Here is a 27,955-nt window from a genome sequence, read left to right on the forward strand (position 1 = left end):
TAGAAAAAAAAAATCATAATTTAAAAATGTTTTAGTAAATACAATAATTTTGTCTCAATAGTTTAATTTTACTATCTCTGCAAAAGGTTCTTTCACCTTGAAGTGATCCTTTGATCCCCTCAGCACAGTTCTCTGTTTTACAAGAATGAGTGGGATGACTGAGACATGACAAATCACAATGAAAGTAACTTTTTATAAATTGGTGACTGTGTAAATGCCAATCTGTAAATGTTTGTTTTTTATAGCTGAAACAGTCTCACTTGATTTCGCGCCATCAGATGCAAGTACTTGAAAATTCCACAGGGAAAGCAAAGACATTGCTTATACCTCATTTCTTCCTTTAAATATGCTTTAGATATTCAAGCTTTGCAAGTGTCTTTGTTCTTGCATTTTGTGTAAAGATAGTTTTCCTGAGGGATATGCCAATAGTAATCGCTGGTGCATCTACACTATAAATTGGAAATGCATATTATTGATTCTGTTGGAATTGTTGATGATAGTGCAAAACATTAAGTAAAAAAAAAAAATGAGTTTCAGTCTTTTTCTAAAATCAGTTAATTTCCTGTTACATCAGGAGATGGATTAGGATCTGAATCTAACAATCAGAGGAGAATGTATCAAACATCTGTTAAAGATGGAGTGCTAGTCCTGGGGTTGTATCCTGGGAATGAAGGTGCGTGAAACTAGTTTTTGTCTCTTTCACAGATCACTTGTGTGATGCTAGTGCAGTATGTCTCTGCTTCAATACCCCATCCATCTGTATATGAGTACATTAACAGAAAGATGCTCTGTTTATGTTAACTAGGTAGTCACTCAAAAATAGGAGACATCTTGATTAATAAAACTATCAGCTTCCAAAAGTAAGCTGAAAAGAAACATAATTTTTGGCTTCTGATAGCACCTAAAACTGTCAAAGAACACAACTTGGAGGAAATGACTAAATATTTAAGTTCTCCAAGGCACATCTGATATGACAAATGAGACAGACATAAAAAATATGGTGCTTGTTATGCAGTAGTATGCTAGCTGTGTGTTTTCAATTTTTTTTTCTGAGACTATACTTAACTTCACTTTATTTGAAGCTTAGCTTTGCCAACATAGCTCATAAAGTAGCATTTTTTTAATTTGTGAAATATTTTAATTTGGCAAGAAAAATTACTCTAAATGTATTTTAAATTAAGTTTATATAGGGGACACTAAAGGAAAGATATGTTTGATGAAAGAAGACTTGATAGACAGTAGAAGAAAGTTTAGGATTTCTGAAAGCTGTGGTTAGTTAGAATTAACATTTTAAGAAAAGGTATTGAAATACACTGGCAAACAACAACTCTATAAATTTGTCAGCCCAAGAGACATTTTTCCATGTTGAGGATTCACACAGAAGTTGCTATAATGAAGTTTGCTTTAGGTTAAATAAAACTTAATACTTCAAACCTAGATTTAGAAGTTCATTGCCTTTCCATGACATTGATAGTTTGTGCTAGAGAAAAATGATGTTAGAGTTTTCACTATGGGTATATTCCTGAAAGTGACAGTGTTTGATACAAGTAAAGCCAGTAAAGTATGAATAAGAGATAAGCTGCTGACTCTAAATTAGTTCAAAATATAATTCCTGTGAAAGGTAGATTATGAAATATCATGGTACAAAACTAACATACCTACAAATAATATAAGGGAATGATATATTCAGTGTCTGCAGATCATCCAGAATAAATATGTGACTGAAGATATACTTTACACTACTCTACCACAGATATTTCTCTACTGTCTCTTGGAAACACTTGTCTGTCTCAGTCTAGAAAACAAGAGTGATTTGTTTATCTAGCCCTTACTACTTTTTCCTATTGCTATTACTTGTAATCTTTCATGTTTTATGGGGATAACTTACCTACCTACTGGAGTATAATGAGGAAAATTTAGTATCACTGATATCCATAAGAAAAAAAAAAGTAAAACCAGTTGTACTTAAAATCAGGCAACCCTTTAAATAGAAGTACACTTGATGGGGGGCACAGGGGTAATATATTGTATTGGACTGACAAAGCTAAAAGGTGGAGAAACTTCCCAACATGAAGACATTTTTACAAAACTAAGAAAGAATCAACGGTTTCAAGCAAACTCTAAGGTAAGACCAATCATTCCTTGTTTAGCTTAATTCTATAAAGTAATCAAACAATTTGAGAGAAAAGGCAGTCACAAGCTTTTAAAAGATAAATTTGTGTCTTAGAAGTAAGTCCTGTTTGCCCTTTGAGAAGCTGCTAATGTGGGGCAGATCAAAAGGTTTTGAGTAGGATTGCAACAGCTGAGGAGGTCAGGAGCTAGTGGTACTATGCTACTGGGTAGAGATGACTCATAACACATAATTAGTTCTATTGTTCATGGTGCAACTTGCTTTTGTAGTTTCTACTGTCTTGGTTCTTGATTAGGCTCAGTGAAGTAAAGTCAACAAAGTCAATATTATTTCTGAGATTTTCACAGGACATCTGTAGTATGTAGCAAGGAGATTTCGGCATTTTGTACCAGACATCCACCAGGATAACCACATCAGAAGTTGTTGAATTTTGTGAAAGACAGCAGAACCAATTAAGAGACTGGCTCATTCATGTTTGACTCTGTTAATAGTCAACTAAAAGGATACATTCTGTTGTAAAGTTCTCACCAATACCTAGCTACCTACTGCTTCTGAAAAAGCCTTCGAAAAAGTGACTCTACAAAAAAATGTAGCCAAAAGGCTATATGGGTCATTTGCCTTGGAAGACACAGACACTTACCTTTATTTTAAACATAGTACTCTGATCATGATGCTTTGCAACTTTAAAAAAAAAAAAAAAAAAAAAGAGCTAGGCCAACAGTGACCCTATCAGTGCTTGAGCTCTAACTGCAGAGGACTACCTTTAGAGGGTTTTTTGCTAGCTCCCGAACGGAAAGACAAGGGAAGTGTGCTTTGGAAATTCTGTTCAAGATACATGTCGTAGTTTAGCCCTGATCGGTACCAGACTACACAGTCTCTCTCTCACTCCCCTCAACCTCTAGCGGGACAGAAGGGAGAACTGGTAAACAAAAGAGAGATGAAACAAACAAACAAACAAATAAATTTAAGACCAATAACAGAAGAAAACAAAACAGTGATGGAAAACAAATATACAATCCTCACACCAAGTTTCATCCCACATAGCAGGAGACTCTCCTCAGCACCCTCCTCACTTATATACTGAGCATGATGTCAGATGGGATGGAATAGCCCTTTGGCTAATTTAGGTAAACTTACCCCAGCTGTTAGCTAATTAGTTAACTATCCCAGCCGTGTGCCCTAGCCATAGGGGCCACCAGCTCCAGTTCTCCTCCTGGCTCAGGTAAAAATTAACTCTATCCTAGACAGAACCAGGACAATAAACCACATAGCAAGAGAAAGAGAACAAATGTTAGAGGACCTTTACCCACTTAATATTAAAAAAAACCCAGCCCAACTCTACTGGATCAAGCCATACATCTATCTAGCCCTGTATCCCATCTCTAACAGTTTCAAGTAATAGATACCTATGACAGCAATTTGAGACTCAGGGGCATGCTGACTAGCAGCATTGTCTACTCATTAATGGAGAAAATGAATGCTGACCCACCCCAAGATGTAAACCTGCTAGATGGACTAGCTTCACATAATCAGCTGTAAACCATTGTTGAATCCCTTATTTGCAAAAAGTTGGTAGCACTAATTGAACTGCAAAAAATGTTGATGGAAAATGTATTCTTTGTGATAGCTTCTTATCGGAGAATAAATGCCTCATTAATCTTAGACATTTCATGCTAAGAATATTATTGAAGTTAGACAGAATGATGAGTAGCATTGCAGGGAGCACAGATTGCTACATGCAGGAATGCTTTTGCCTATTAGTCTCCCTCCATACTGCACAAGTCACTTCTTTTTTTTCTCAGGCTGCAGCCTGTAGCATGCTGCTCTACCCCTGCTCCACAGCTCATGATTTGATTAAAAGAAGACATATGGAGTACAGTGCATTAGTATATGTTCACCTGAGTTTCCTTTGTCATCTCAGGAAAAAAGAGTGGAGGAAGAAAGTGAAAAGGTCTTGAAACCCGCATGAAGCATTAGGGGAAAGAGTAAGTCTAAATGCAATACCTGTGGGTATTCCTCAGTATTCTCTGTCTGTTTGTTAGATGTGTTTTCGCCTTCTAATATAATGCAAGCATGACAAAGCTGAGCATGTGCAAGATGGATGCTGCAAGTTTACACTGTTTTGTTGTGAAGATAATTTAATCTGTAATGGAAGAAAATAATGGAACACCCTATTGTGGCAAGATGTTTAAAGCTGTGTGAATGCTATGAGTGTAGCTGATGTTTTGACATTAAGAATAAAAAAAGGGAAGACTTAGTTGCAAGTTCTCTACGGCGCTAAGGAAGATTGCTGTGATAGTCCCTTCTTATATTGTCCATTGAATGTTTTCTAAATTTTTGAAGCCTTTTCTAAACCAAGGTTTTATGTATTTGATCAGTGTTTTTGCTGGGAGAAAAGAGAATCACAGACTTTCAGAGTGAGGTTATAATGTCACTGTTTCAATCATGCGTGCCTTGTAGTACAACTATGAACAGCAAATCCTTTCCCATCTCAGAAAAAAAAATATGTTTCTTTAAGCTTCATTCTCAAAGAGTGACTTCAATTATGTGATCATATGACTTGGGGAGTTATTTGTAAATCAGTTTCAAAATGTAACTGCTTAAAAATCTTCCTACTGCACTTTGGAGGTCCACTAAACTTCTTGTGCCTGGTGTCCTGTCACATAAACAGATATAAATGCAATGTGAGACTGCTGAAGCATTATAAGCAAGAAGGAAACTGAGGGTTCAAGTGCAAATTAACAAGGGCTGGCTGTCCCACTTGAGCTCATTTTTTGACATTCCAGGAGCTTAGATGCAGCCTGTCCAATGGACATCGAGACTGTGCCCATACTTTAGGTGAACATTAGTCACAAATTCAAAAGCTGGAGTGTTTGGGATGTAAAACACTAAGTGTTTGCAAAGTGAGAAAGGAAGGAACATTCAGAGGTGGAAGTTGTTTGCTACTATGTAGAATTTCAGTATAGCTAAGTCTAAATATATACATTTCTATAATTCTGAGGAAGAAAGATGAGATCAGCTTGATGAAAGATACTATTTTCCCTCTTATCACAGTGCCTTTGAAGGTCTACTTCACTATAAAACTCATTCCTTCCTTAACAAATATTGAAATAATGAATGTTTCTAAAGTAATGAGTGTTTTAAAAGTATTTTTTTTCTTCTCAGCTACATGCATCTCAGTCAGTCCAGCTTAAATGTTCTCCTGTAACAAATATGAATTATAGTCTTTTGACTTGATTGGAAAGATCATCCTGAGATTTATATAGAGTTGCTAAATGGAAGGTAGAATATCAGAAAAACAAACAAACAACCGAGTGAGTCTAGAAACAGCATATTTGAGCTTTGTAATGGGGGGAGAATTAGCTCAGACTTTTACTCAATATCAGTCTTTCACAAGCTCTTCCATCAGAAACTTTTTTATCTACCAGACTAAACTCTTTTCTCACTATGAGGAGCAGTGAAATCATGTTTTTGTTTCATTTTCATCACTAACCCAAATTAATTTGTAGGTTGGTAAAATATTACAGACTGTCATAGCAAACACGCTTAGTTCACATTGAGTTTGGTTGTTAACTAACTGATTTATCTGAATCTCTATAGACATACATGGAAAAGAAATACTGAACTAACAATCTCTAACATCAATAAATAAATAAAACATATACTATAAGAAAAAAAAGAGATGAAACTAAGGAGATGATACACTCATCATTTCTGTTACTCACAAACTTTTAAGGTCATATACTATTTACCATGAGTCTTTCTTTTCAAGTATGGTTTTATAGACTACACCAGCAGAGTTCTAGTTCTAACGGGGAGCTCTTTGAGTACAAAAGCAATAAAAATAGATTATGATACCATGTGATCTAGCATTATGCCACATTTCTAGCTCGTGGAAAGATATTGTGGTTTCCTGAATTTGCACCCCCTACACACAACCCTGATGGGTTTGTACTTCAGATTAAACAAATTTAGATGTTTACATGGAGGCTTGTTTAAGATTCTACTAACATCAATAGATTGAAATTAATCTGTATAATCTGGTGTGATTTCCCTCTATCTGTTGCTAAACTTCAAGACTATCCTTAAGAATAATGCTCCAAAGAGAATAATATTGTGCTTTAAGGCTGAATATGAACTATGCTGCATGAGGAAACATATAGTTTAAAAATATGTATTTCCAGACAGCAAGTATTGTTTCAGGGCAGTCCTATTTGTAGAGCAATAGTCTCCTTTTGTTGGTGTTAAAAAAATGTTTTTACTAAACGTGTCTGGTCTGTAGCTCGTGATATACATGCTATGTACTAAAGCTATAATTCATAGAGCACTTTGTCTTTCCCTGCTGTGCTGCTGGCACCATTTTCTTAAGTATTTCACATACTGACCAAAGTTAATCACGTTCATTGTCAAATGTTGAGAACCTTGCCATCATTTCATTTTTTTATATAAATAATGAGTCTTTAATGATGAGATATGGAAATCATATGATCTCTATTCAAATCAAGAAGCTGATTAAAAAGTATATGTCTTATTAGGTAGGCATTAAAATGGTTTGCTGCTACTCACAGCCTGACTGCTCTGACTTTCACCTCTGGTTAAACAATGAAGGACCAAAACTGGAAACAGAAAGCAAAGAAAGAAGAAAAAGCCTAATTATTGTTTTCAGCAGTACAATTAGGCTCTGTAATTGCCTATCCTCAGTGATTTAAGCAAATTCTACGAATCTTCAGGGAGACAAGCATTAGCAATTTCTGGAACAACTAAGTGAATCTAAGAAGAGGAGGCTAAGTACAAACATTCAATGCATATTTTTCCCAAAATGCAGACAAAGCAAACACTCATCACTTTCTTCAAATCAACAAAACACAAATCCATATATTCCCTGGTTTTTGTGTTTAATGAGAGTTTTGTGGTGAAATCTTTCTGTCAAACCGTGGCTGTCTCTTGTCTTAATCCTTTCATTTCACTTTCTCCTTCAAGTCTTTCAGAATAAAAATTAAAATTATTCAGCAGATAGATGCTTCCTGGTGTCTTTGTCTACAGAATTTTGTCAGTCTTAGATGGTGACAAGTATCATGATAGCTTGCTAATTTACCAGAAGGTAATGTTTCAGAGCTATTAGTATGTGATATATAAAAAGCGTATTATCAAAAGAATGTGCAGATTCTTTGTTAGACTTGTGACGCATTTGTAAAGTATCTGTGTTTGCTGATCTTTCTTTGGCAGGTGCGTCCTCCTGTATTTCCCCATTATGTTCCCTTGTTTACAATCTTGCAGCCAGCTTCACAACAAATATTTTCTGCTATTGTGGCTTCATGAAAGTAAGTGGAGTTCTTGCTCATTCGCTTACTACTTTATTTTCAGGTAAAAGTATAACTTGGGATTTTGCCCTTTTCTATGCATCAAGTCTAACCAGAAGGTTTTTTAAAATGTTTAGCTTCCTGCTTTATTGGCTTTTCATGAACTTTGGATGTAATGGATGCAATTTTTCCCCTATCCCAAATCATTTCATCATTCTTTGACAGCCAGTTTAATTAACCCACAGGCATTTGAATCTTGCACTTTGTTATAAAATGTAATGTGTGTCAACTTTGGGTTAGCTTTTTGGTTGGGATATTTATCAAACTTATTGCAATACAGTCATTTTTTTTCCTCCGTCATTTCAGATAATACATAAATTAATGCATTGCAAGGCCAGAAAGAACTATTGTGATCACCTCGTGTAACCTCTCACATAAAACAGGACTATGAATGTCATCCAGTTTTATCCACCTATCCATTTACTCAAAGTATGCACCTATCCAAGTGCCTCTGAAATAAACAGATCACATTTATTCTCCTCTCATCTGTGTGTTTTTAGGATACTCTGCAAGCTTTTTCATTTTTATACTTTGTTCACAAATGATTTTCTATTTTTGTCCAACCGAGGGTAATTGTGCTCCCATCTTAGAGAGTGGCTATGAATCAGAGACATATAGATAAGAACAGGCAAGCTATAACCCCTACTTCATCATAGAATCATAGAATAGTTTGAGTTGGAAGGGACCTTTAAAGGTCATCTAGTCCAACCCCCTCTGCCAGCAGCAGGGACATCTTCAAGTAGATGAGGTTGCTCAGAATCCTGTCCAGCCTGGCCTTGTATGTTTCCAGGGATGGGGCATCAACCACTTCTCTGGGCACCCTGTGCCAGTGTTCCACCACGCTCAGTGTAAAAAAAAAATTCTTCCTAACGCCTAATCTGAATCTGCCTCCCTCTATTTTCAAAACCATTACCCCTCGTCCTATTAACCAGGACATGGAGAAGGTTGGGGTAACTATAGAAGATTTTTTGTTGTCTTTGACATCCCTGGTCAGTTTTAATTTTGTCAGGGCTTTAGCCTTCCTTACCCAATCCCTGGCTGCTCGGACAACCTCTCTGTCATCTTCCCAGGCTACCCGTCCTTGCTTCCACCCTCTATAGGCTTCCTTTTTGTTTTTCAGTTGGTCCAGAAGCTCCTTGTTTATCTATGCAGGCTTCCTGGCACTTTTGCCTGACTTCCTCTTCATCACGACGCATCGCTCCTGAGCTTAGCAGAGGTGCTCCTTGAATATCAATCAAGTTTCCTGGGCCCCTCTTCCCTCTAGGGCTGTATCACATGGCACTTTAACCGTCATATTCCTGAAGAGGCCAAAGTCTGCTTTCCTGAAGTCTGTGGTAGAGAGTTTGCCGCACTCCCTCCTCGCTGCCCTAAGGATGTAGAACTGCACTATCTCATGGTCACTGCAGACAAGGCTACCCTTGAGCTCCATATTCGCCACTAGCCCCTCTCTGTTGGTAACAACAAGGTCCAGCATAGCACTTCTCCTTGTTGGTTCCTCTATCACTTGCAGGAGGAAGTTATCATCCACACATTCCAGAAACCTCCGGGATTGCCTGTGCCCTGCTGTGTTGTCCCTCCATGAGGATTAGGGCTTGTGACCATGAGGCTGCTCCTATCTGTCTATAGAGGCCCCCATCGACTCAGTCTTCCTGGTCAGGTGGCCTGTAGCAAACCGCCACTATAATGTTCCCTATCCCTTCCCTCCTTTAAATCCTGATCCATAAGCTCTCTGTCAGCTCCTCATCCATCCCCAGATGGAGCTCCATGCACTCCCACTGGTTGTTGACACAGAGTGCAACATCCCCTCCCATCTCCCCATTACTAACCTTATGAAACATCATGACTTCCTAAAGAGCCTATATGCCTGCATTCGAGCCCTCCAGTCATGGGAGTCATCCCACCACAACTCTGTGATGCCAACAATGTCATAGCCCTGCAGGCATGCACACATCTCTAACTCTTTTTGTTTGTTTCCCACGCTATGTGAGTTAGCATAGAGGCATTTAAGCTGGGCCCCCGATAAAGCTGACTTGCTGGCTAGAGCAGCTGGAATTCCCCTGAGCTGCACTTTAGGTGCTCTCATAATTACCTGCAGTCCTTCCCCAGGTTCTGGGCAGCTGTTGCTGGCACTGGCACCATACTGCCAGTGGTGGGATGGATTGTGCTTTCTCTCCCCCAGCAATGTTAGTTTAAAACCCTCTTTACAATCTGGCAACCCTTTTGCCGAAGATGCTGTTTCTCCTCTCTATCAGGTGGACTCCATCAGCTCACAGCAGACTAGGCTTCTCAAAGTGAGTCTCGTGGTCTAAATTGCACCATTCCTGTCTCCATTTGTTGATTTGCCAGATTCGATTGACTCTTTCAGGCCCCTTCCCTTTGACCAGGAGGATAGATAAAAAGACCACCTGCGCTCCAGACTCCTTAAACATTGCTCCCAGGGCTCTGTAATCCTTCTTGATACTCCTCAGGCTGCTTCTGGCTGTGTCACTGGTTCCCATGTGAAACAGCAGCAGCGGACAATAGTCCATGGGTTGTATAACATTTGGTAGTCCCTTGGTAACATCCCTGATACGAGGCCCTGGTAAGCAGCACACTTCTCTAGAGAGTTAGCAAATGGGTGCCTCTGTACCTCTCAGAAGAGAGTTACCCAGTACTATCATCCATTGCCTTATCGTGGTTGCATTGGTGTGCACATCCTGTGTTTGAACAATGTTATTTCCTATATTTTATTTTAATAGCACTCTTTATTTTATTAATAAAGCTCTCAAAACCAAACTTTCTTTGTCATTTCTGTTTTTAGTGTGAAATCCTGACCAAAGCCTTATGAAACATCATGACTCTGTTAAGCTTGTGATGAAATCTGTAGTAGTGAATACATTTAAGGGTAGAAAATTTTCTAGTAATGGATTGATATGGTAAAGAAGGTGTTAAAGCTAAAAGATTTTTAAAATATGTGTACTCTGACAGGAGTGAGGAACATGCTGAATCACTTACAATGATGAATATTTAAAAATAGGGCACAGATGTCTAATTTAAATACAGAAATTTTCTTGGCATCTTACTAGTTGTTACTACATTTTTTTAACATGTATTTTATTCACACATTCAAATTTACTTGCTCTGATTTGCTTTGTCAACTGCAGGAGGCTGACTGATAATCCACACTTTGAAAGCTGCCAGTGCCTCTCAAGCAAATGTTAAATTTAAGTTTGCAGTGTGGACTTCAAAATTGTTCAAAACTTTTAGTTGCTTTGTCATTAAGTTTGGTAGGTGAAAGTGCTTTTCTGATGGATGAGAAAGAAGAGTTAGAGGGTGAAATCGTGGCGCCTTTGATATCATGATAGACCTCCCATTGACTGTAATGGGGCCAGAAGTTCACCTGCTGTTATCTGCTTAGCTATCTGTCTGTACATTTTTAATGTACTCAGGAAAGTGGAATGTGAACACTAGTTTAAAGCTGGGGTATGGAAATACCTCTTCTTCCTAAGTGACTCAATTGATTCTGCAGCCTGTAAGATGTGAGGAGCTGCTAATCCTTTTTAAAGTAGCTTCAGATAATGCAATATAAAGAACAATGCATTATTCAAGTAACCTGTTTGTAGTGTGCTCAATGTTTCTTTACAGCTTGATTTTGAACATAGTTTGTATCTTTTTAAAAAGAAGATAAAATTCTTTTTTTAGAGGAATTAATTTTTGACAAAATAAAAGTTTCTTGTACAAAATTTTCATTTTAATTAACATTTTTATTGAAAAAAGATGAAAACGACCTTCAGTTGTGTTTGTTAATTTCTTTCAATTTTTTTTTTGACAGAGTATTTTTAACAAAAGAAAACAACTTATACCTCAGCTGGTTAAACAAATGAAAATTGGCTTTTATATTAATTCTTCTCTGAAAAACACACATTCCTATAGTGCTTTTAAGTTTCTATGCAAAAAAAAAAAAAAAAAAAAAAGGAGCTTTTCACCTAGCGATATAATTTGAAATACTTATGATCTAGTTATTCATATGCATTTAAAAACAAAATAACCAGACTCTATTCTTGAGATACCATAATCAAGCTAACTAAGTTTATTCTAAAAAGTCTATCAATTCCTTTTTTTCATCATCATCCAGATATAAAATACAGTATTTATTAGGTCCATTATGGTAATGCTCATGAAGTCTCTTTCTATTCCTAGTGTACGCAGCTATTATTATATTAATTTCTCTAACAGATTAAATTAAATTGTATTTAACTCATCCACCCAATGCAGGAATCATTATGGAAAATTCAGTGCCATGGATCATAGAGCAAGTAAGAATAGACGGCTATATCATGTTTGGGTTTAGGACTAAAATCTACTAATCTTCATTTATTCCATGCCTTCTGATTGATGAAAAAGGTGTAGGTTTGTTTTCTCTAAAATGTGCATGTATCCTTCCATGAACATCACTGGCAGATATCTAAGTATTAATAAAATAACTTTGCAAATGTCTCAGAGAATTACTTGAGGGGAAAAAAAAAGTGATGAAATTACATTGGAGGATGTTAGTATCAAACATCATGTTCCTTACCTATCAGCAATGGCAGACCTAGTTAAATGTGATGGGTGTGCTAAGCCTCCTTCATTAAGGTTAACTCAAAGGAGGACTTCAATATAGTTGGATTTTTTGTTAGATAATATTGGCTACAAGTGAAAGTGTTTCTTTCTGTTGCCCATATTTCACCATCTTAATAATCTGTAATGTATTCTCAAAAATGCAGTGACTCTGAGCTTGGTTGGGCACTCAATGCACACAAATACTTTTTGGCCTTGCTCTGACGACTGCTTTCATTATATTCAAAACTTCCATTCTAGCTTTTTGGAAGCTGATTTACTAGAGAAACTTCTGTGGATGGTTCCAACTCTGGTGATTACTATTTGCGTATTTCCTTTCATGAACCTACTGCACTATCTTAAATGCATGCCATGCAGGCTGCAAAGCTGGTTCCTTATTTATTTAACTGATAATCCTCGTAAAATGATTCATCTGGATGCCTATCAAGTGATATTCATTAATATGAGTAATACATGCAGAAAATACAAGAAGCTATACACTCTTTAATTAAATAACACCATATAAATGGACAATGAACAATTAATTTTTTTTACCATTGTGAGTTTTGCAGCTGATATTGCAAACAAAATGCTAAAACACATTTTCAACAAGGAAACAAGGAAATTACTTCATTTTATGAACTTTGTCTACTTAATTTGTGCATGGAATTACTTCCCAAAAAATAACAACTGTAAAATGAGTAAATTACATGCATTTTATTGAAAAGATTATAACTATAGACATCAGGTAACATATGGTGTAATATTTATTATTTGATAGCTAGTAAGCTGAAGAAAGTGAAAGGGACAGAGAGAAAACCGGTGTGTATATGCACCTCTGGGTCCTGAGGGAGCTAGCAGATGAAGTTGCCAGACCACTGTCCATCATATTTGAGAAGCCATGGCAGTCTGGTGGAGTTTCAACTGACTGGAAAAGAGGTAACACAACCCAGGGAGCTACAGGCCTGTCAGTCTCACCTCTGTGGCTGGAAAGATCATGGGGCAGATTCTCCTAGAAAATATGTTAAGGCACATGGAACATAAGGAGGTGACTGATGACAGCCAGCACGGCTTCATCAAGGGCGAATCATGCCTGACCAATTTGATGGCCTTCTATGATGGAGTTACAGTACTGGTGATAAGGGACGAGGAACTGACATAATCTACCTGGATATGTGCAAAGCATTTGACACTGTCCCACAAGACTTCCTTGTCTCTAAACTGGAGAGACATAGATTTGGTGAACGGACCATTTGGTGGATAGGGAATTGGCTGGATAGCTGCATTCAAAGAGTTGTGGTCATTGGCTCGATGTCCAAGTGGAGACCGGTGACAAGAGGCATTTCTCAGTGATTGGTATTGGGACCAACACCAAACTGTATGGTGTGGTCAATATGTTGGAGGGAAGAGATGCCATCTAGAGGGACCTTGACAGGCTGGAGAGGTGGGCCTGTGCAAATCTCATGAAGTTCAACAAGGCCAAGTGCAAAGTCCTGCACATGGGTGAGGGCAAACCCAAGCACAAATATGGGGTGGACAGAGAATGCGTCAAGAGCAGCTCTGAGGAGAAGGACTTGGGAGTGCTGTTGGACAAGAAGCTTAACATGTGCTATCAAAGTGCACTTGCAGCCCGCAAGTCAACCGCAAAGTCAACCGCATCCTGGGCTGCATCAAAAGAAGCGTGGCCAGCAGGTTGAGGGAGGTGATTCTGCCCCTCTACTCTGCTCTCGTGAGACTCCACCTGGAGCACTGCGTCGAGTTCTGGAGTCCCCATCATAAGAAGGATGTGGACCTGCTGGAGGGAGTCCAGAGGAGGCCACGAAAATGACCAGAGGGCTGGAGCACCTGTTCTATCAGGACAGGCTGAGAGAGTTGGGGCTGTTCAACCTTCAGAAGAGATGGCTCTGGGTAGACCTGTTAGTATCTAAAAGGGGCTTATAAGAAAAATGGGAGAAACTCTTCAGCAGTAAAAGGATGATAGCATGAGGGGTAATGGTTTTAAAAGAGAGGGAGGTAGATTTAGACTAGCTATGAGGAAACATTTTTTTACAGTGAGGGTGGTAGAATACTGGAACAGGTTGCCTAGAAAGGTGATGGGTGCCCCATTGCTGGAAACACTCAAGGCCAGGTTGGACGGGGCTCTGAGCAACCTGATCCAGTTGGGGATGTCCCTGCTTCTTGCAGGGGGGTTGGACTAGATGACCTTTAAAGGTTCCTTCCAACCCAAAGTATTCTGTGATTCGATGACTTTAAAGATAGTAAAAGCATTGAAGTATTAAAATTGTGCCTTTGAGTAGGATTTTCCAGAAATGGGGCTCAAACATATATCATGTAAGGTAATTATGACATGCTGACAGGGTGAATGGTCATGACTTCAAATTCTTATGGAGATATTTGTGGTTTTAAAAGTCCTGCAATGCATAAATGAAATGGTGAGCTTGCCTTGATTACCAACAACATTTTGTATATAGTTTCAGAACTTGTTTCCCTAGAATATTATTATAATACATAGAGATATTTATATAGCATATAGGGAAATATATTTTTTCTTTATTACAGAGTTTTCTAGAATACTATTAATTGACAGGGATAAAATCCATTAGCAAACTCATTATTTTTTTAACTTTTAATTTATTTACACTGCGAATACCTCCTCCTCAGATGATTAGCTGCAATATTAGTAATGATAATTCTTCTTTGCTCTCCCTTTCTTAAGACAGTTAATTCAATTTTGTATCGAGATGAACACTATCATATGAACTGAAAAATAGATGAAGGATGTGGTAATGAAACTGTACTGGGGGCTACATCTGGGATCAATTCAGCTATATTTCGTATCAGATGTGGTATAAAATGTGCATTATTATTCATATATTATCAAGTAATTAAGGTCTTGTCTAGTATAGAGTGGACATAAATAGTACACAGAAAATGTAGGTGAATTTTGTTGACATATTCTGTAAAGCCCAATATTTAATTAATGTGAACATATATCTGTAATCTCTTCCATATTACTCTAAAGAAGAAGACAATTAAAATACTGAAATGTAAGTGAATATAATAGTTTACAAATTTTTGCTTTGAGTTTTTTAACTGCTTTAGTACTGTGTTGTTTATTAAAGGCAATCCCAGGGTACCCAAGAACAACCACAGTAAACGCTAACTATACTATAAAGAGATCAAGAATCTGCAAAGAGTTGGGTGAGTGTTATGTGTTTTTATACAGAAATTGTAGGCTACTTAATGCAAAATAATTTGGCAATTTACATTTGTTATGATTTACTTATACTTAATTTCTTTGAGATATTGTGAGGCTGGCTTTGAACTGACTGTAGCATAGGCTTTCTACATCCAGTAACATGAACATAGTAAACTTGAAGCTTTCTCGAGTCTAAAAATCTGTCACACAACCATCTATCTGTAATGTTATTCTGTACAAATTTCTTCATGAATTATATATAGGTTAAAAGAGTTTGCCATAAATAGTGGGTTCACAGAAAGGACAGGATGAACATTTGAACTCATTGGTAAAACGGGGAAGCCATTTTTTACTTTCTCCTCTCAACTTGCAGTCACCCATCTAATGCAGCCACCTACAAATGTAACATTAGTTCAACATTAAAATTCAATAAGCCTCTTTCTTAGTTTCCCCAACAGGTCTCAATTATTGCACAGACAGGAACTACAAGGCTGCTGCTGCAGCTCTTCCCAAGGATTGTGAGGATGTGGCTAACACTATGCCTTTGCTTGACTTATGTAAGTCAGGTAAATAAATACTTAGTATTGTTGTTTAACTCCAGGAAAATCTTTAACATTGTAAGGGATTTTTCCTCCTTTTTTGTTTTTTTTTTTTTTTAATCCTTCATAAATTTTTGTTTTGTTTTGTTTACAAAAGCTAGAAAGGAAATGAGACTGTTGAAAAGAGGAAAAAAAAACCAAGACAATTGTTCTCAGAGCTATGAAGAATTTCCATAGACATGAATGGCTAACAGTAGAGTAAAATGGTAATTAATCATTCAGTTAGTGGATAAGCAGTCTGTGTAAGAGTGAAAAAGGGAGTTAATTGTGCTTTTATTTCCAGTGCCATCAGATAACAGGAGAAACAGCACTATAGTTTATGGAGTCATACGAGTATAAAGTTTGGTGTGTACATATTCTCTCATTAAACTTGTTTCTATGAACACATTATTTATGCATATTTATTAAATTGTGCATGTATTATGGAAGCAAAGATAGAGAAACAAAGAATTGTAATCTTCCAGACAAGGAAACTGAGTACACTCCAAACCTGCTGAAGATCATGCTGCACAGTACAGTTCCCAAATTCTGTTGATTTGACTACTGGACAATAGCATTATATTGAGAAAAGGAAGAAAATGTTTATATTTCTAATGAGGATGCAAATATAAATAAATACCAAATTCCTAATAAAATAGTTGTTTTAAGAATCCAATCTTAGTTAAAACTACGAAATAAAATGAAGTTAAGTTGCTTATAATGAGATAGTACTTGTTAATTCTTCTGGCTTAAGATCTCTGAAGAAAAGAAATGAAAAAGGTAGTTTTCATGGATGATTAATTATGCTTTTTGAATAGAATAGACACATCATTTTCTTACAATATTTTGATACTAATGCATGTAAATGTATCTGAAATGAACTGTGAAAAGATAAAGTGATTGTATTCTTTTCCTGTAGTTTTCTGAATATCATCTTTGAGGACTCTGCCTCTTTCCTATCTCTCTAAATTGTGTTTCTTTCTATCAATCTACATTGCTAAACTTACTTTGCTAATTCCAAAAATCTTAAATTCATTGCTTATTCACAACCATTTACAAGACTTTTACATATGATGATCTCTCAGTCATGGCAATTTTAAATAACTAGTTGCTTGGCTCAGGTTTCAGAAAACAGATAAATGTTGTTTTACTTCATCATACAATTAAAGATTGACTCTGTAAGCACTTTTTGTGTGTATTTAACTGCTCAACTGAATAGCAGACTTCAGAGGAGTTGTCCTTATGACTTATTATATTGATGCGATTCTGTTTTGTCTTTGTCTGTCTGTACAGAAGGCTTATTTGTCAAAAAATACGTATTTCAGAATATGCTGAAATTAGATTTGGTTCAAGAATGTATAAAAAGATAAGATTTTTTATTCCAGAATGATTTAACCAACTGCAAATAATGAATAAATAATCTAAACATTGACATTTCTGGTATGTTGTTCATTTGAAAGCTTTAAGCAGTTCTGAAGAGGGTCTTTTTTTTTTTTTTGTTAAAATACTGAAGCTCATTATAAACACTTAGCTGAAATACTCTGAGGTGATTTTACTGACTTGCAAAGCTGTGATGAACCTGTTCAGTGAAAACAAAATATTTTTATGAACTCTATATGTCATTTCTCAAAGTATCTGGAAAAGAACAGATATCCAACTATTCTTCCTATATATATAGATTTTTTTTTTTGTACAATAAAGATTTTATATTTCTGATAATGTAGTTGATTTTATAATGTGGATGTGAGGTATTAATTTTATATTAGCATGATACTGAATATTTGAAGTATAACACTGGGGAATAGAATTAAAGTTAGATATCTCTATACTTATAAGAATATTTACTTAGAATGTTTATATATCTTATTAAATATAGTAAGTGCATGTAATTTTTTTAGAATTTTGTAGAATGTTAGGCATGTGGAGATCATATGTATGTATATTTCATTCCTTTAATCTAATTATTGATGTTTCAAGCTATTGCTGCATCGCTTGTTCAAATCTCTACTTACTTTAATTCCGATGTAACTTAGCCTGTAGTTTTTACAGTCATTTAATGTGCACACTATGATGAAAATGTCAACGTTTATTGATTTATTATCAAACATAGCTTCTAGTAACATTTTAAATTTCACAGTAAACATTTTTTGTTAGGTTTGCTTTTTTTCTTGGAGAATTATCTTGTCATATTCTATTTTACAGTATCTAAAGCACAAAGGACTTCAGGAGCTGCAAGGAAAATACAGCTGTGTTTTCATTTTTTTTTCTGTCTTTCTGCCTTTTTTTTCTGTTTATGGTGCATACATCAAGATTTATTTTACATTAATTTGGGACCATTTATGAAGCAAGAGTGAAGTTTTTCATATGCATTAAAATTCTAAAAGCTTTGTAGTAAGTCAGTAGGTTTATGCTCATGTTTAAATGACAACATATAATTCACAGAAAAATAGCACAATATGTCAAGCTACACTGGGCAAAAGGTTTTTGCAAGACATTGTGTTCTTTTTTTCTCAGCAAGAAACTTGTTGAACCCCTGGGACTCCTTAATTATATTCTCTCTAATCCACAGGAGTAGTTGTTGTTGTTCTTGGTTTTTTAAATAGAGTTTACTTGCCAGGTAGGTTTATAAATATCCCCAGTGTCTGAGTCATCTATGAAACACACATAGATCTTTAGGCAAGATGTTTAACATTACTGTGCTTCTTTAGCTATTACACTGGTGCATGCCAGCTAAAGGTAAAAATGCTAGCAAGAAAGAGCTCAGCGATCTAGCTAGACCAGAATCCTTCTTCCTCACCGATTTCACAACAGCTTCATGAGAGTTAGCACCATTTAGATGACCCCAACTGATATTGAATATATAGACCAATGGATGTATTGATAACAAAAGAGAACCCTGATGACTCGTTATTTACCACTTTACAGAAATTATGTCAGTAAAAGTGGAATAGAGTTAACAAAAGGAAATGTCAAACAAATAGTTTAAAATTCAAGGAGAAACTCCCCTAAGACTTGTGATCTATAGACTGGCTTTAATGGAGCATCCTTCTGCTCTTAAATTTAACAGTAAGGGCATACCTAGCCCGGGTCACTGGCTTAGGCTCTCTTCCAAAGTTAGAGATCAATGATACCTCCTAAAAATGTGGCTGTGGCCCAAATGAATACAGTAAAGAACACATAAAAGATACCTTTCTGGCAGATTAGAAAGCCACAAAGTTTGATGCACTCTTAGGAGAAATTCACAGCAGTTATAGGCAGCAATTAATCTTACCTAATTTTTACCACAGAAAAAATAATCTACTTAAGCTAACCATAAGTCCTCATTTTAGTTAATGGTAAGGTTGTGTCCTTGCGAGCAAAAGTCCTAGTTTTGGAACCAAGTATTAGGCTGGGAATGGTTCCTCAAGGGCTCAAATAAGGAACCTAGACAGTTAAGTAAGGTAATCTGGAGAGCTTTCGTTTGCAAACCGCATCAGAGACCTTGCTCTTCTTTCAGTTTTATTTAGCCTAACAATAGTGGGAATATTTTTCTACCTTTTTTCTTTTCACTCTTTTGGTAGGGAGTTATTGCTTTTAAGTATAAAGCTTGGTACATATTTTTCAGACATGTGTTGATGTGTAAGATTTGATACTGTTGTGATAGCTACCCTTTTGTGATAGGTAATATGGTTTTACTCTATTCAAAACACTGATGAAGTTGTAAGTGGTAATAAACAAAACATCCTACGTTTTTACTTTCTGTGTCAGAGCAGTAATCTGTTGGTTTCTGGGTTTTTTAATGAAAGCAATGGTTGTTTTGGAAATATCTGGCTAACCATTATGATATTATGGTGCAGGAAAGCAGACAAATGAGATTCACTATGACGTTAAAGGCTTATTGACTTCCGAGGAACTGGCATATGTTGTGAGGACAGAAGGCAAAATCCAGAAACTGAGGGGAAGTAAAGGTTAAGAGGAGGAGGTGTATATCAGCACCTCCGAGAACTGTAAGAAGTTAAAAAGAATTTTCAGAAAGTATTTGAAGTGATATAATACCAAGGGATTTGGCGAAGTTTAACTTGGCCAAAGAAAACCAGTATTGGAAAGTAATGCTATACTTTACTGTCTTGTAATTCTTTGTGGCTGCTATAGCTGGAGAGAGCCACGACATTATACATATAGTGTTCAGATTATCAGTAAGTGTCTAACAGGGCTACCTTAAAAGTTTATGTCTGCATGAGCCATGACACAAATGACTGGCTCATCAGATTATGAAACTGGTTAAAATAAGGTACAAAAAAAAAAGACAAAAACTATGACTTAAAAATAAAAAAAAAGGCAAGCGAACACTAGCTAAAGACATTAAGAGTAATAAAAGTACACAATCTGTTTTCTATCTTTGTGTTATGTGAGTGACATGGGGGATGATGTCTGGTGGGAGTAACACCTTCAAGCCAGCAAGTTTATTAATGCTCAGAAAGGAGAACAATGGTGGATAGGACCACCAGATTCAAAGATGATGGACAATGAAATTCACTGCAGATGAATAAAGAATCATGTGCCTCAGTGCAATGAATTTGAAAGAGGACCATTTCCAGTGCTGTAGCAAAGGCTTCTTTTTAAGGTTAAGGACTCCAGTAAAGGCTGCATCTTTTGTAACGTGTCCATGTAGCTCAGCATTACACAGTGGCTCTGATTTCCATTGTTGTGATCCCAGCATTAAATGGATATATAGCATGGGTAATTCTCAGAAGAAACTTCCATGTTCTCCTGTTTCACAGCTCTTTTTCACATCCATGCTTTCTCCCCATAATAAGTGAGTTTTATTACATGTACTTTTCTTCATTTGTAGCCGGAATATGTTTTCTAAAATAGATTTAACCCAAATGGCAAAATTTAAAATATATTAAAGAGCTAGTTATGCATTTGATGAAGCACTGTTTAAAAATAAGTAAATTTTTCTAATCAGAGTTGGAGTTGATGGACTGTAGCTAAAACAGTCCGATGATATTTTTAAAAGCTTTGCACAGATTTTCACTTGTGTCTTTTCTGTTTATGTAAGCAGCTGCAGGCTGGATGACTGTTTCAAAATAAAATTATAAGAGTATAAAAATGTGAATAAGTAATAAAGCAAATAGTAATCTTTAAAATGTGCATAACTTAGCCAAAAGCACGTGTCTGCACTCTTTTCAATAAGTGTTTCTAGCTCCTCTTTCCTTTTCTTTTCTCCTCCAGAAGTGACTGGACTCACAGAATTGGCTTTTCACAGCTATGCCTAGATATTAGTGATGTTTATTGAATTGAAATGCTATGACCTAGGAAAGAATAAGCAAAATGATAGAAACCGTGGGTTTGTGGTTGTTGTCATTTCTGTTGTTTTTGTAATTTTTTTTTAACCACATAGAACATCAAGATTCTGGGTTTGCAGTGAGTAAATTTGATCATTCAGCAACACAGAGAAATAGCATCACTACACAGCAGAAAACAGCTCTCTGGAAATGCAGTTTCTGAATGTTACCCTTTCTGTTTAATTCTGTTTTCTTCACTTATTTTAAAGTCTATTAATTTAGAGAAACACAGTACTCCTAAAACTGGTATAGATATTTTTGAGTTACTAGGGGTTTTTTTTTTATGAAATACAAGTATTTTTCTCAACCTGTGTGTTGCAACAAAAAGACAGCAACAAAAGCAACTAACCAAAGGAAAAAAAAAGTCCCACCATTATGCTCAGTAAGTGTTCACAACAATATAAAACAATCTCTCTTCAAACTGGGTGAGTGCCAGCTCCTATAAGCTATTAACTGTGTAGCTTTAACAGAACAGTATTAAACATGACAAGAACTCATCTGAGAGCACTAGCAAAAGAGAAGGGTCTGTCTGAGTTGTCCTCTCATTGAACTTACAGTGCCTAAGCAAACAGAAAATGTCATTAACTTGCAGCTACAAGTGTGCCAATTTGTTGTCAGAGGAAATACTTTGAGACTGCTGTCACTTTCTTAGAGTATTAAAAAAAACTTGATAATCCCAAGTTAAGTTCTCACATGTATACTGATGTCTGTTTTCTGGAAGAAGATGGCAAATCTCAGTATTCCCTGTACTGGTACTAAGAAGGATCTGCTGGAGCTAAGTCTTACCTCTTTGACTTCAGTGCTCCCTGATTTTTCTGGAGGAGAGTTGGATGAGACTTAAAAATAGCTTCCATGTTTTTATTATAAACATTCATTATATACATAAAATTACTTGGATCAATGCTGAAACTGAGATGTTATCAGCTGTGAACCCATCTAGCTGAAAGTTTCCCCTCAATAAGAGGAATTTTTCAGCCCTTCAGGAGTGAACTGAATGTTGAGCATCAATGATAAAAAATTAACCTGAAGTTTGAAAATGTTTGCAGATCCCCAGTTCTTTTAAGGTCACCAGAGGAGTGTTACTGAAGCCCCTTGCAACCTAAGTGGTTCAGATAAACCCAATTCCCCTTTCTTAAACAGGTTATATGTTGAAATTGGCTTGGTTGAAACCAAGGAAGGATACCTTACTTGAAGGATTCCAAACTGCAGAACATCTTGATCTGACCCTTAAATGAGACAATAAGATACAGTAAATTCAGCCACTTCCAGTGAGAAGATTTGTGTGTCAGCAGCACCATTTAAACTTAGTCTAGGCGATTTTGCCTTTCCCCACCAAGACTTGGCGGTGTTTTTAAACCAAGTCCAGCCCTGAGCCCATAATGAATGCCTCAGTGTGCCAGACAGTACTATTCTGCAGTCCAAATAGGATTTCCATATTTGCCTTCATGCTAGTCTAAACCTTTAGCTCATCTACATGCCAGCTGAGCTGCCCACAGAATTGTTTCTAAAGAAAGCAAACAAAACCAAAAGATGTTTAGGGTATTTGATTCTGGAATAGAAATGTAGTAATTTTGGAAAATGAAAGTACAAATCTAGGCATTATTTTAACGAACTAGTCCATTAGTGAGCCTCCTGATTAGCAAAAATAACCTTGCTTATGTGAATAGCCAGTCCTGTAAATGCATGTTTTGGCTTACTGGGCCACTTGAGGCACTTGGCATATTACACTTCAAGTATGTTGTTTTGGACCAGTGACAATTCCTCCCAGAGCCTGAAAGAAAGATGCACTTAGAGGAAATGTTGGCAAAGGACCACCTCCTGCAAAGGAATGGTAATTTCTTGTCAAAGACACAGCACAGCTCTATTCTCATTTCCTGGTAAATGAAGGTGTTCTTGCTGTGACCTGTAAACATATTACATACTCTTCTTCAATTTTGTTGGTTTCAAGACTGACCCTTACGTGATAAAACTGCTTGATTATAGCAGTGTGACAGGAGCATGGTAGTGGTCCTCACATTCCCATTGCCCCTATACATGTCCAGATGCTAGTGATAGTAATTAGTTTGACATTTATTCTACTGCAACAGTCATTTTCCACTCTTTTATTTTTCAAGTTGTTTTCTTTTTCTTTTCTTACTTTTTAATAAAATTTCTCAGCTTTCTCACTATATCATGCACTGAATTTCGCCTCTAGACAAGAACAAAGTGAGAAGGGAAATAGAAAAAAGACCATGGTATTGCATGATCTGTGTACTTTGGTACTGTTTACAAACCTCTGTCAGGAGATACTCCTATGCCCTAGAGTTAAAGGCGAAATGTTTTCCATTTAGCTTTATGAATGTGAGTCGCAAAGCTTTTTTTATTTTTGACTCCCCAACTCTTAGTGACGTTGCAAATATCTTGAAGGGAATTCTTCCAGCCCTTGCCTGTGCCAGTCTATCTCCCTGGGATAATTCCCAGTTGGTCTGAAACAGGCTGACTCTTGGTGCAGATTCATCGTCTGCTCCCAGTGAAGGATATGTTCCATCAGTCTGAGGATGGTTTCCTTTTATCTAAATACACTTTGCACTGTAGTGTTTCTCCTGGTTTATCTTATGCACTCAAAAGGGATATAATTCTCACACAGAATAGTATTTTGTACAATATAAGTGATGTCAGATTAATTTATACCTTCTTGAAGACTTTTTTTTGACTGTGACAATGAAGTAAAAAGGTGAAAATAAACATCAAACTAACTGTAGTGCAACACAATCCTGCTGAATTAATGTGTTTCTTTAGTGAACTGGACACGTGCACCAACAAGACCATTTTCTGAAGTGACATTCAGAAGCCTACTGAATATAAAGAAGAACCATACATTAGTATGCCAGTTCCACTCTAATTAGGGTTTCTTGGTGTCTAAATTTGTTGCATATCTAGGTTGCATGGAAATAACAATTACTGTAAGATGTAATCTTAAAGGAAATATATGGTCTATCAAACAGCCATGGGATTTCCAGAGCAATGTAAGAAAAGGTCTGTAGGTGAAGGTCCATGTTTTGTTGTAGAAGATGTTTATTTTGTGTTGTGGTTTAACAAGTAAATTCTTGAAGAGAGGAGAGGTTAGGTGACCATATTAAAAGTGTATATGCAGAAAACATTCCACAAGGGAGATAAATTAAAGTAGATAGTACATTAGCAAGTTTTAAAATGTAAGAGTAATTTTTATTAAAAAATGACAGCATTCTGTCACTTCTTGAAATCACTTTTTCTTTCTAAATCCTTAAAGGCTTTAGAAATTACAACAGTGTAAGTTGTCCTGATTTTACAGGTTTTTTGTTTGTAGGTTTTTTGTTTACCTATTTTTGTGTCATTTTTTTTTTTTGGCAGCCTCTCAGCAAGTCAAAAAAAAAAAGAGCTGGAAGTTGAAAACAGATTTCTTAAGTAAGATCAGAATTTATGGATACATTAGTGTGTGATTTATAAGAAAAATTAAACTATTCTAAAGTTTAATTTTCTTATTTCCTGAAACATTGATCCAAAGCCACAATATTTGATGTGAATATTATTTGATAAGAATACTTGGATCACAATTCAAAATAGCAACAGTCTGTTTCTGAGCTCATGTTGCCTTGGAAATGCTTTTTTAAGTGTTCAAATATTCGGAAGACCTAGACATGTATTATACCTTAAACGGACTTGAATCTCAAGAAGAGTAGCCAATGCATCTACAGGAACGGGTGTAAGTAATGTCTCCGTATGTTATTTGCGATCCAGGCTTTGTCTGTGATGTGAAACTTTGTTGCTCCTTAGAGTTTACATAAGAACTTGAAGAATTTCAAAGAGCAGACATGCACCAGTGATAATATATTTCAAACTCAAAAAAAAGTATTTTCTTAAAAAACATAGAATGTACTAAAAAGGAAAATTCTACATGCATAATAGGAAAAGGCACCTGATTCAACAGGTAGTATTTCGATTTTCTGCTTTCCAAGGATATATTCTGGGCATCTAGCATCCTTCCAACCACATGAGTAAAATTTTTGACAGTGTTAAGGACTGTCAGAACTTCTACAGTTTACTCTGTATCCCACATCACTGTCTGAATTTAGAAGTACCACTTCTGTGTATGCATTTCTTATTCCACATGCAGAAGCAAACTTACAGGTCATAACCACCTAAGACCCTTTAATTTTAAAAAAAAAAACAAACCAATTTTTATTGTGTCCATATAAGGAGTCACATTCTGTCTATTATACTTTTTTTTTCTTTATTTTTAAGATATTTATTAAAAATTTTCAAGATATTTTTAAAAGTCAGTTCTTATGTCTTGGCATTTTCATGCAGACTGCCACAGAAATCAGCAGCTACCAGTCTGTAAGGAGATATATTCACAGACTAACACTGTTTGTGTGGTGTATTCCCCAATAGCTATGAACAGAAAATATCTCTGGGCTGTATTATGAAGTATTGGTGTCTGGTGACTCCAAGGAATTAGTCCAAGACTTAATTTTAAACTATGCCTAAACTAAAAGTTTTAATAGGTTTCAGAATAATCCTGAGCTATTGTGAGCCTGGTATCCTCACACCACTGCAGAGGCTTATAGTAATATAAGCACCATCACCCTACATTTTTGGGTCAGAGCTTTGAGTGATATGTATTTTATATACCATATTCTTTGCTGTTTTTTCTATATATATTATGAAAAAAAATAAATTAGACTTTCAGGATTCTGCTTAACAGATCCAGTTTGGAACAGTACAGGACTTTATTTTATGTAGGTGTTAAACCCTGCTGTGGTCCCAGAAACATCTGACAAATTTTCAGGTCAACTTGGTTATGATTTTTTGCTGGCCTACTCTTCCTCTGAGTTCTCATTTGTAAAAAGCAACAAAACATAGCTGCTGATGCAAACTCCATTTTGTCAATGATTGAACAACTGTTTTTGTTTCTTAATATTAGGAAAATGAGATGATGATGCAAGATGACAATTTTAAGACATATGTATAGACATTTTATTTTGCTGCCTGCAACCCAGGTCTGAAAATCTACAGCAGGTGTTGTCAGACCTGGTGATTTAATAGTCCTGATGTCCCTGCTCTTAAGCAAAGTCATTACGATAGCAATCTTAAGTCAAGCCACAGATATGATTGGCTGAACATATCTTAGCACTTGAGTGTTTTTTTTCGTTTAAGAAGAGGTATGTTTAGAATGAAAATCCGTGTGTGTGCACGTACAAAAAAGAAAGAAGGTGAGCTGCTGTGCAAGTATATTCAATTGAGTAAATGCATTGATTATGCATATCGTGTATCATCCCTTTAAATTGCAAATCCTGAAATCAGAGATCTGGGTGGGATTAAGCTGGAAAAAGAACAGATGGGACTGTTGATGTGACTGCCAGCGGCTTGGGCAGAAGGCAATGAAAAATAATTCTATTTTTCCCCTAAATTGAGAAAGCTAAACTGGTGATCAGTGCTAGATTTTGGGCAGATGAGATGACTTGGAGACGATGGTTGGCAGACTTAGTCACAAGATAATGAGAGTAAGATAAGGATTTTTTTAGGGTGCATCAGGGGATCTTGAACTTCAGACCATGTAGCCATGCATGTTTTTCAAAGAAGGAGAACCTTTTCTCAGTATATGTGAGAATCATTCCAGTTGTTTAGCAGATACCACATATAATACTCTGAATACACTTTAGCAAATATGTATGTTTGAATCCAGAATTTCCAATTTTTTTTTTAATGTATGTCAGTCTGAATATTCTACTACTATTAATGGTATAATAAACTAATGTTTTTTCCTTTCACACACCCCATTTTGCACTTAAATCTTCTGCCAGCCCTTCCATTTCACGTCAGTGCTCACTCTCTCCTTTTCTTTGCTATAAAATATCCACTCTTAATTTGTAAACATTTGAATACGGTCAAAATGTTATTATATTGGGAAAGAAGCAGAAAGGTGAAGTCAAAATCCTTCTCAATGATAAACAAAAAATACTTACATGTACTACAATAATAATAGCAAATGTTGTAATGCTGCTGCACTGACATTTTACCATCCATCCTGAAAAATATATCACTAACTTAAGTGTGATGGGTTGAAATAAATCTAAAAGAACAGTTACTCTACTGAGTTTTTTTTTTCCCAGAACTTTCTATTCTTTCAGTGTCAGATGTTCAGATTAAAGATCATTGTAGAGATCATTTGTTTTCCTTTATTTTAGTATCTCATATTGGATTGAATGTATATTTTAAAAACAAGGAATAAGAGTTCAATTTATAGTACATATGGAAGGATTATTTAAATATGAAAGACTGAAAGGATGATTAAATCTCAACTATTCAAATTTCATTATTTGTTTTGCAGGGAATCTGTTGCATGTTGAAAAATGATAGCAACAAAAATGTTGGAGTTGTAATATAACTCAAAGTACAATCAGTACAATTTGTCATGTTTGAATGTCACCATACCTTTAAATATTGGCAAAAGGCCTTAGTAGACTAACGTCCCACAGAAAAGTGATGTTTTCCCACGGTTCTTCCATAGTCTGTAGTAATTCTACAAGGAAAATCTAACTGACTTGTGCAAAGAAATGTTAGTATTCCTGAAAGAGTATCTTTCAGACTTGTTCTACAGTATTTGAGAGACAAATTGATACCTTTTAACCAATTAATAGAATAGCCATTCATATAAATAATGTTAAAATTTTAAAGCACTTCCTGGAAAAAGTAATTAAGGGATCAGATTGCCTAACCTATAAAATGGAGCTCGCTAAGAAGGACTGTAGGATCAAGGAAGC

The sequence above is a fragment of the Chlamydotis macqueenii genome, chromosome 3 (genome assembly GCF_036417535.1).
Source record: "Chlamydotis macqueenii isolate bChlMac1 chromosome 3, bChlMac1.mat, whole genome shotgun sequence".
In the NCBI taxonomy this organism is placed as follows: Eukaryota; Metazoa; Chordata; class Aves; order Otidiformes; family Otididae; genus Chlamydotis; species Chlamydotis macqueenii.